Raw genomic sequence first — 8,858 nt, 5'->3', positions numbered from 1 at the left:
GACCTCTGCGCTACATAGTGGTTAGATTTTGTATAACGTTATATTTACATATTTGTTTAATTATAAATAATAATTAATTATAGATTATGAAAATAAAATAACTCTTCATTGTTTGGTTGGTTGGTAAGTACAAAACAACACAACAGGCTATCTGCGTTCTGCCTACCACGAGTATCAAAATCCGATTTTGAAAGTTATAAGCCCCAGACTTTCCGCTTAGCCACTGGGAATATAACATTTGAACATCGATTGTGTATTGATATCTAGCAATGTGCAGTAAATACACTCTTTTGGTAAGAAATGAGCCTTAATGAAGGTTCCTGAAATAAATTAGAGCCATGTTTGTGATTTCAGAGAAATACTAACAAGCAAATAAATAAATTAAAATTTGATATCTTTCGACAAAACTGTTTTAAATAACCACGAAATAGATTAAAGGGAAGTTAGTTTTCAAAAGCTGTAATTTTATTTATGTACAGTTTTATAAATTATTATGGAAAAGTGAGCGAAACACTAATAATCAGAAATTTAGGGACTGGTGGCCCCTACTTCCAGAACTAGTGTATTGTATACACATCGACAACTTTGCTTATAATGAAACCACTTCACACGAAATATGAAATTTGCAGTACAAATTACAAGGTTCAGCCACGCAGTGCAATACCTCCATATTACGCTTACATCAAGCATTTTGAAGCTTAAATCTGTCACCTTTCTAATGGAAAAAAATTAATAAAATATGTAATAAAATTGTTTGTTTTCACAAATATTTCAATCTGCATGACTGAAAATATACCAATCACAAGAAGTAAAACATTGAACTACACGTGTTTATGTTTGTTATGATTTCATTGACATTAACAATTTTATCCACTTATTAATTTTTAATTGATTAAGATAAGATATTCTTGCATTATTCTTTTGAAAAACATTAGGTACAAACTGGATTAGAAACACCATATGAAACCGTGTTCTTAAAGATGTAAAACTGTATTCTCTCTCTCTCTGCCAGTAGCGTGAGTCTTTTTGTTACTATGGTTTCTTCCATGAAAAAATTGCCACTTGTAATTCTTAACGCAAGGCTTTTGGATTCTCTTTTGTTCGTTATGTATTTTATTTTACCATACTTCTTTAGACCTGTAGATGGATTGGTTAACTGATGAGTCCAAGCTTGTTGTGTCTGAAGCTAAAGTGTTGCGCAGTTGAATAATATGTGATGTTCGAAATCTTTAAATGTTGGTGGTTAAATTCTATAGTTTTTTCGATTAATATTAATCACAATTATAGTTTCCTAGGCCTGTAGCACATTGACTGTAGATGTCCAATAACAATATTCTTCTTCTCTCTTGGTGCGCTGCTTTTATATAAATCATGAGAAACTAGATTATACACCGAATATTGTCAATCGCTAGCATTACATACACACCTTTTACTTTGTTGATTCTTTCGATCGAGAATCTTCTATTAATTTCGAGAACAGGCAGAACTTGTGAATTAAACAGCCCACAGTAAACGTCATAAGAAAATATAAAATTACACTGGAAGAAGCGAAGGTACAACACTAAATGTGCAATAGTAAATCTGTTACAAAATAAAAAACCGATAACTCAAGTGAGATTGAATGCCTTTTGACGAAGAACGGTCCGGCGTGTTAAGGCGTGCGACTCGTAATCTGAGGGTCGCGGGTTCGCATCCACGTCGCGCCAAACATGCTCGCCCTTTCAGCCGTGGGGGCGTTATAAGTTACGCTCAATCCCACTATTCGTTGGTAAAAGAGTAGCCCAAGAGTTGGCTGTGGGTGGTGATGACTAGCTGCCTTCCCTCTAGTCTTACACTGCTAAATTAGGGACGGCTAGCACAGATAGCCCTCGAATAGCTTTGTGCGAAATTCAAAAACAAAAAACAAAAACTGAGGAACAAATAAATAAACAGAAACCTCAGAGTCAGAGGATGTTAGTGTTGTGTTAGTTGATGAAGTAATAATAACATGGGGCATCTCAGTTAAAAACACTAGAAGTGAAGATAAGGGCCCCAGTAACAAATAATATGTCAAATACTTTCCCAATGAAATGTGAGTAGAACCTTATATCATGCAGATGCTCAAGTAGTTGCATACAAATCCAAGAATGATGTGAATGAAAGTGGGTAATATTGCCTCTAATAACATAACAAACACTGGATAATATGATACTCTATTTATGAAGTTGTAATTACGTTAAGTAGATTTGTTTCTTTGTTTTGCATTTTGCTCAAAGCTATACGAAAACGATCTACGCTTGCTGTCCCTAATTTAGCAGAGTAAGACAAGAGGAAAAGCAACTCCTGGGGTACTCTTTCAAACGAATAGTGGGATTGACCATAATGACGCCCTATGAATGAAAGAGCGAACACGTTTAGTTTAACGTGGATTCGCACCCGTGACTGTCAGATTACGAGTCGAGTGCCCTAACCACCTGACAATGCCGGGGCACGTAACGTGGGATAAGTCATATATGTATATAATTACGTAAGATTATATGTTTATCAAATAAATTATACAATTTATTTTAAGAATAAATACTTAATGATTGTTTAGCTTTATTTGTAACATGAGAGTCACAATAAATTAATTTAAAGTAAACATTATGATAAATTTAATTACGAAACTCGATAGGGGTCGTACACATTGTTTGTAACTCATTGATGCAGAGATTATCGAGTGTCGCGTGAAATTTTTTGATGTGTAGAATACAGAAAACAGACGATTAGGTGTAATAACGATAAATAGTTTGGTTTGCTGTTTCATGGCGCAAAGCAATTAGACTATCTACGCTAAAGATAAATAAATAGTGTGATTGGAATGGTAAAAGTATAGAAACAGACAAAAATTAGCAGACGAGATGTTACGAAACGGAAATAGGCCAAAGAAAAGTAAAAAGGGAAGTTAATCGTCGTGGAGGCCTTACATTTAATATAGGCCTAATTATTGATATATTATTGTGAGTATTGTAAAAGGTAGCGAAAATAATTTATTTCGCCAAAGAGAGTACTGAGTATATATTTATATCTAATCTTTTAAAATAAAAATTACAGCATAACTTCCGTTTGACGTATCTTAAAAAACAAAAAAGAAACAGCTAAGCCTAAAGTTACCACTAACCAACGTAAGCTTTATCGAAAGAATCTGATTCTGTTATGGCGAAATAGAAAATAAGAAATTTATTTAATTACAAAAAAAATATGATGCGAAATTTAACGTTTACAAAACTTGCAGATTAGAAAAATTGACACCAACCTTCCTAAAAATAAAAGTATACTTCCAGACCAAAAAGCCCCCCAGTGGCTCAGCGGTATGTCTGCGGAATTATAACACTAAAAACTGGGTTTCGTGATGAGCAGAGCATAGATAGCCCATTGTGTAGCTTTGTCCTTAATACAAAACAACAACCAGACCAAAAATTCAAATATATCACAGAAGAACTTCAAATCAAAAGTTTAAAACAAAGTATAAAGGAAATTCTCTGCAAAAATGAACTGAATCCCCGCAACAAACTTGCAAGTTTAACTTCCTCTAAAGATTAGTATTATCATCATTCATACGTAAAATCACATGCTATAAAGGCTTAACAATCAACTAAAGCAGCCCTGGATTAACTATTACGCAAAATACGCACATGATTAGGGCAACAATGGAAGGGATAACCACAGAGATTTCCCCTTAGTTATAATGCCCTTATCTCTTTCACTACCACACTCAACTTTTGTTGATTTTTTTTTTTGTAATTGCTCTTATCTACCGTGCTTGATTTTACTCTGCATTGTTAAAAAAGTTTTCTTTGGCTCGGTTAGTGACTAAAGTTTCGAGAATCTACCAAACTATGTATCTGAAGTAAGAAGTAATTGATTTGCGAAAGATTACTGTAAAGAGCGGTACAAAATGTTGATAAAACTTCAGGTAAAAGATGATCACATGTTATGATGTCTATCTAACCTTGCAGATGAAATATTTTTCTCAATCATTTCTTCTGCTGTGGCTATTTATAAGAAATTATAGGCAGTGGAACTGTTTTGTTTTATCTTTTACTGCTTTATTCAGTCACATCTACAGAAACAAAAGAGAATAATACCACAGAAATATAAGTCAAACGAAATGGTAACAGATGTGTTCAGAGACGTGGCTAGTTTAATGTTTTTTTCGGTTTTGTTTTCGTGCCTTATATTGTCTTGTTTGTTTTGGTTTTATTTGCCTTAGAATTGCTTTATAAGTGTGTTTTTCACTGAAGTTTTCTGAGCCGGAAGTTTTTTGGCTTCAAATAGCTTGCTGTTAAAAAACTTTGTTTGTGAGTACATGTTTTGTAATTTATCATACCAAGAAAAATTTTAGAAAGGAATGCTACTGTAGCAATGCTACCGTTCATATATTACATGTAACCTGTAAGAGCATTTGGGCATGTATGTATACCCTTGTAATTATGTGATAATATAATCAAATCTGAAGCTGAGATTTACTAAGGAGATAAGTACAAGGGTGCCTTCTGGTGATATTTTTTTTATGAGACGAACGAACAATCCGAGACAGAAACACAAATACAACGAAGACAAACTTTCAGGTGTAATTCAACTATTTTGTGACTATAAATTCAGATCACTATGTGTTGTATTACATTTCTGAAAAGCTGGGAAAACAATTGAAAGATCGGAGCAGTCTAAAGGCGATAATTTGATCTTTTAGGTTAAATTACGTAAGACTTCGTTCGACATGTTCGATAACAAGGTTCTTAACATTGCATTGTTTATACCATACTACTAGTAGTAGTACAGTACTGTGTCACCGTGGTCATACGAAGATAATGTAAAGAACTGAAAAATCAAGAAAATCAATTTAGGATTGAAAAACGTGCATAAACTGAACAAGTTTATGTGAACAAGGTTAGTACTAAGTACTAGGCTTAACGTCAGTGGCCTCAGTTGCAATGTACAGGGTGGCCCGTAAGTCTCTACCCATATTGTTAATGTTATCTGAGAACTGAGTGACAATAACGTTAGGCCTAAATACTGTAACTAGTTTAGTGTAAGTACACTGGAAACGCTACTGTAGCCTGGAATAATGAAGTGGACTATTCCCAGTGTAAGGCTGTCGTTTTGAATTTGCCTTCGCATCCAGGCATGTAAGTAAAGTTTCAGACATATGCCTCTTTTGTTGATGTATAGTTTGTTGGCTCATCTAATAGTCCCAGGTCAAATTTGAGCTCAAAAGAAAAGTTGAGGTTACAACTCATTCTTCAGATATTAGGATTAAGGAACTCTAGCCTTTGACATTGCTTCTTGCAATCAGCTACCATAACAACAACCTCAATGAAACTTTTGCAATGACTGAAAATTAATTTTTCTAAAATGGATTGAGGCCAGTCATGAATGGTTTTCAACATATCAGAATACAGCAAGTCAATAAAAGTATTTATGAATTCATGTTTATGTGCTGATGGATCTGGACCCTAGGTTAACTTTCTGACAGTCTTTGTCTAAATGTAGACCTAGAGTTTAGTATGTTTGACTATCTTACGAATGTTTTTCTTTATAAATTTTAGTGTTTTTCTTATCATTATAACTATATATGATCCGTATTATTTTGTGTGTTTTTTTTCTGTATTTTTCAGACTGCAAGATGAAACACGTTCATTTAAGTGGTGCACAAAAGAAAAAACTGGCAAAAAAGAACCAACAAAAGGCTTTGGACTTAGTGGCTAAGACTAGATAGCAGATTAATTTTTTCACTGAACTTACACAAGAAGATTTTCCAAATCAAAACCCATCTCTGCCATGAGAAGTCACTTATACTGTATCTGACTATGACACGATTAAAGTTGAAACAAGCTTCACACCTGCAAGTACCACTTTGTCCACTTGAAGGTCAGAACATCATTATGATGTTGAGGTGTCACAGGCTTGCTCAACTGGAACAACTTTCACAACTGATCTTACTTTGCCTGTAAATTCTCCAGATATCTCTAGTGTTAATGTTGATGCAAGTTGCTCTATAAGACAGTTTGAAGTTGAAATAATTTCTGAAAATGAAAATCTGCTGGAGTATGGTAAAATGCTTCAATCTACAAAAGACAAAGAAACTAAAGCAAAAGATCCAAGGTTGTGGCTCGATTTCTCTGCTGCTGATGTCGCTTATTGGATTGCTTGTGGACTCACTGACTGTTAACACCACAATGGGTCATTTGTTAAATCCTGCTGCATTTTCAATAGTAGCAAACCAGTGAGATACTGTTTGCAAAACCTTTTCTTTGGGGTAAAAGCCAATGGTGAGAAATACAAGAGAGAGTGGTTATTGTATTCACTATCGACTCTTTGTCCCTAAATTTTCCTCGTGTTTTGTTGAAAGAGAAGGATTCAGTGACTGGCGAAATACTATTGTAATTCATCATCATGAAAGAAGCACTACTCACCGAGACTCTATGTTAACATACTTAACTTACAGACAATGTTTAGGCTTGCAACAAGAGTTGGAAAAACAAATTAAAAGAAGAGTGCGAATACTGTGAACATATCTTGGAGCACGCAATAGCTGTTACTTGTACGTTAGCTGAACGTAGCCTGGCTTTTCACTGAACAGATGAAATTTGGTTCACTGCAGAATGAAAATTTTTAGGGCTACTTGAGCTCACAAGTCAGTTTGATCCATTTTCAGCAGGGCACATTTATAAATACGGAAATTCTGGAAAAGGAAATCCTTCATACTTGTCCAAAACCGCCTGTGAAGAACTCATTCAACCAATGGTTCAGAAGGTCCACACATTCGTTGTTGATGAAGTAAATTCTTCTGGTTATTTTAGCTTGTCAGTTGACTCGACGCTAGATCTATCACATATATATCAGTTAAGAGTTGTACTCGATACTTAAAAAATGGGCAGTCTATTGAATGCTTTTTAACCTTTCTGGAACTAAAAAGCCATATGACTGATGAAATGGTAAACCATGTATTGCAGTACTTACGTGAAGTTTGCAAACTTAATTTTACAAAATTTAGGGGTCAGTCTTATGACAATGCTGCTAACATGTCTGGGCGTTATAAGGATATGCAGCAAAAGATTTTAGAAGAAAATAAGTTTGCCATATATGTGCCCTGTGCAGCCCATTCATTAAATCTGGTAGACCGAAGTTCTTTCTACTGCTGTCAAGTGGCAATTAACTTTTCTCTACAACATATTTGCTCTATACATTTTTTTTCAACCTCAACCAGCCAGTGTAAAATTTTGAAAGTTAGCACAATCAGGCAGAACTGCTTCCATATTGATCTCATGTTACTCTCGCCTCGTTGATATTTTCGATAGCACTTCTGATGATGTAATTTTTCCAGAATTTAGTCGAATATAGTGCAGCTTCTGTAGTTGTAACCGTTATTGCTTGAGAAAAAGTTCGCTTCAAATAATAACTTTTAAACGTCACAATGACACCGTGATTCATTAATTGCAGTAGAGATGTTGTATTGGGTGGAAGAAGATGAATTTTGACATTTCCATAAAAGTCACAAAGTCCCGTTGGATGGCTTTAAAGTCCAAAATTGTTTTTCTTTGCAGTAATGTTCAACTGCAGGACAAAAATAACTTTTTTAACCAGTCTTCAAACAAAGGTTTTGTGACCCATTCTTTTTTTTATTTGATCGCCAAACAACTGGGAGAGTCTTCTTTGCACAGCTGATATGTGTTTGGGGGGTTTCCGCACGATACAAAAGCACAGGTTTCAATTTAAAATCGCCAGATCCATTTCTACCTAACAAGTGTCAAACGATCTTTTAACGCTTGTAACGTGGCCGAGTTTTTTTTTTATTTTCTGATAGGAAAGTCCTAGAAGGCATATTTTTCCCAAAATAAACCCGGTTCATATTTGGTTATCTTTGTACCGAACTTTTTAATAATTTCTATAAATTCATTAGGAAATTTTTCAGCAACATCTTTGTCTGCACTTGTACTTTGGCCTGCAATACGAACATTATGAAAACCAGAGTGTTTGTTTAAAACGAAAGAACCAATCACGGCTTGCCGAAAATATTTCATTCATTCCCCATTCTCCATCGTTCTCTTTTAAGGCGTTTAAAAGGCTCGTAGCTTTCGTTTGAATTTCCATTTGACTTAAAGGAATTCGCTTCTGATTGCAATCTTCTAATCATATTGATAGCAGACGTTCCATATTCACCATTAGAGAGCTCCTTTTCTTTACGATTGTTTTAGAGGCAAAACAGTTGGTAGCCATTCAATACTGTTTTTACTGGTTCTTTCATTGAACAGTCTTACAGATGATTCATTTATTCCTTTGTCTCGTGCGAGTTACGTTTCTTTGGCTTGGTATCATTACACATTCTTTTCTCACGCATAATAAAAGGATCTCTGTAAAAAGTATATACCCATCCTTAACATGAAAAAACTGAACTGCCGCTGAGAGCAAGTAATGCTCAGATTTATACTGTGCAGTATATAATGTGCATGCGCATTGTTTAGGCTTGTAGAAAGATCTAGAATAAGCGAATGACACAAATTTGTAGACATCTTTTCAGAAATATTTATTAAAATGTCAGCCACAATAAAAAGGGCCCATAGACTTATACGTATATAAATAAAGCCCCATTATAGTGAACCCAATACTGTTAAGCTGCACTGTGGACCTCCTTTAATATCCAAGAACACACTTCAAAGACGAAGAGAAATACGTAACAAGATATTTATGAAATTGAAGATTTATAGAAATATAAATCCACGTTTCAAAAACCGAAGTGTCACAGTAACAAAAATTACATTTAACAAAGGATTTCATCCATGTACTATCTTGTAATTGAATTATACGTTAGTTTTGTATGCTATTCTTCTCAGTTTTTG

This window comes from Tachypleus tridentatus, chromosome 7 (genome assembly GCF_004210375.1).
Source record: "Tachypleus tridentatus isolate NWPU-2018 chromosome 7, ASM421037v1, whole genome shotgun sequence".
Taxonomy (NCBI): Eukaryota; Metazoa; Arthropoda; class Merostomata; order Xiphosura; family Limulidae; genus Tachypleus; species Tachypleus tridentatus.
Note: the sequence above shows the minus strand (reverse complement) of the source record.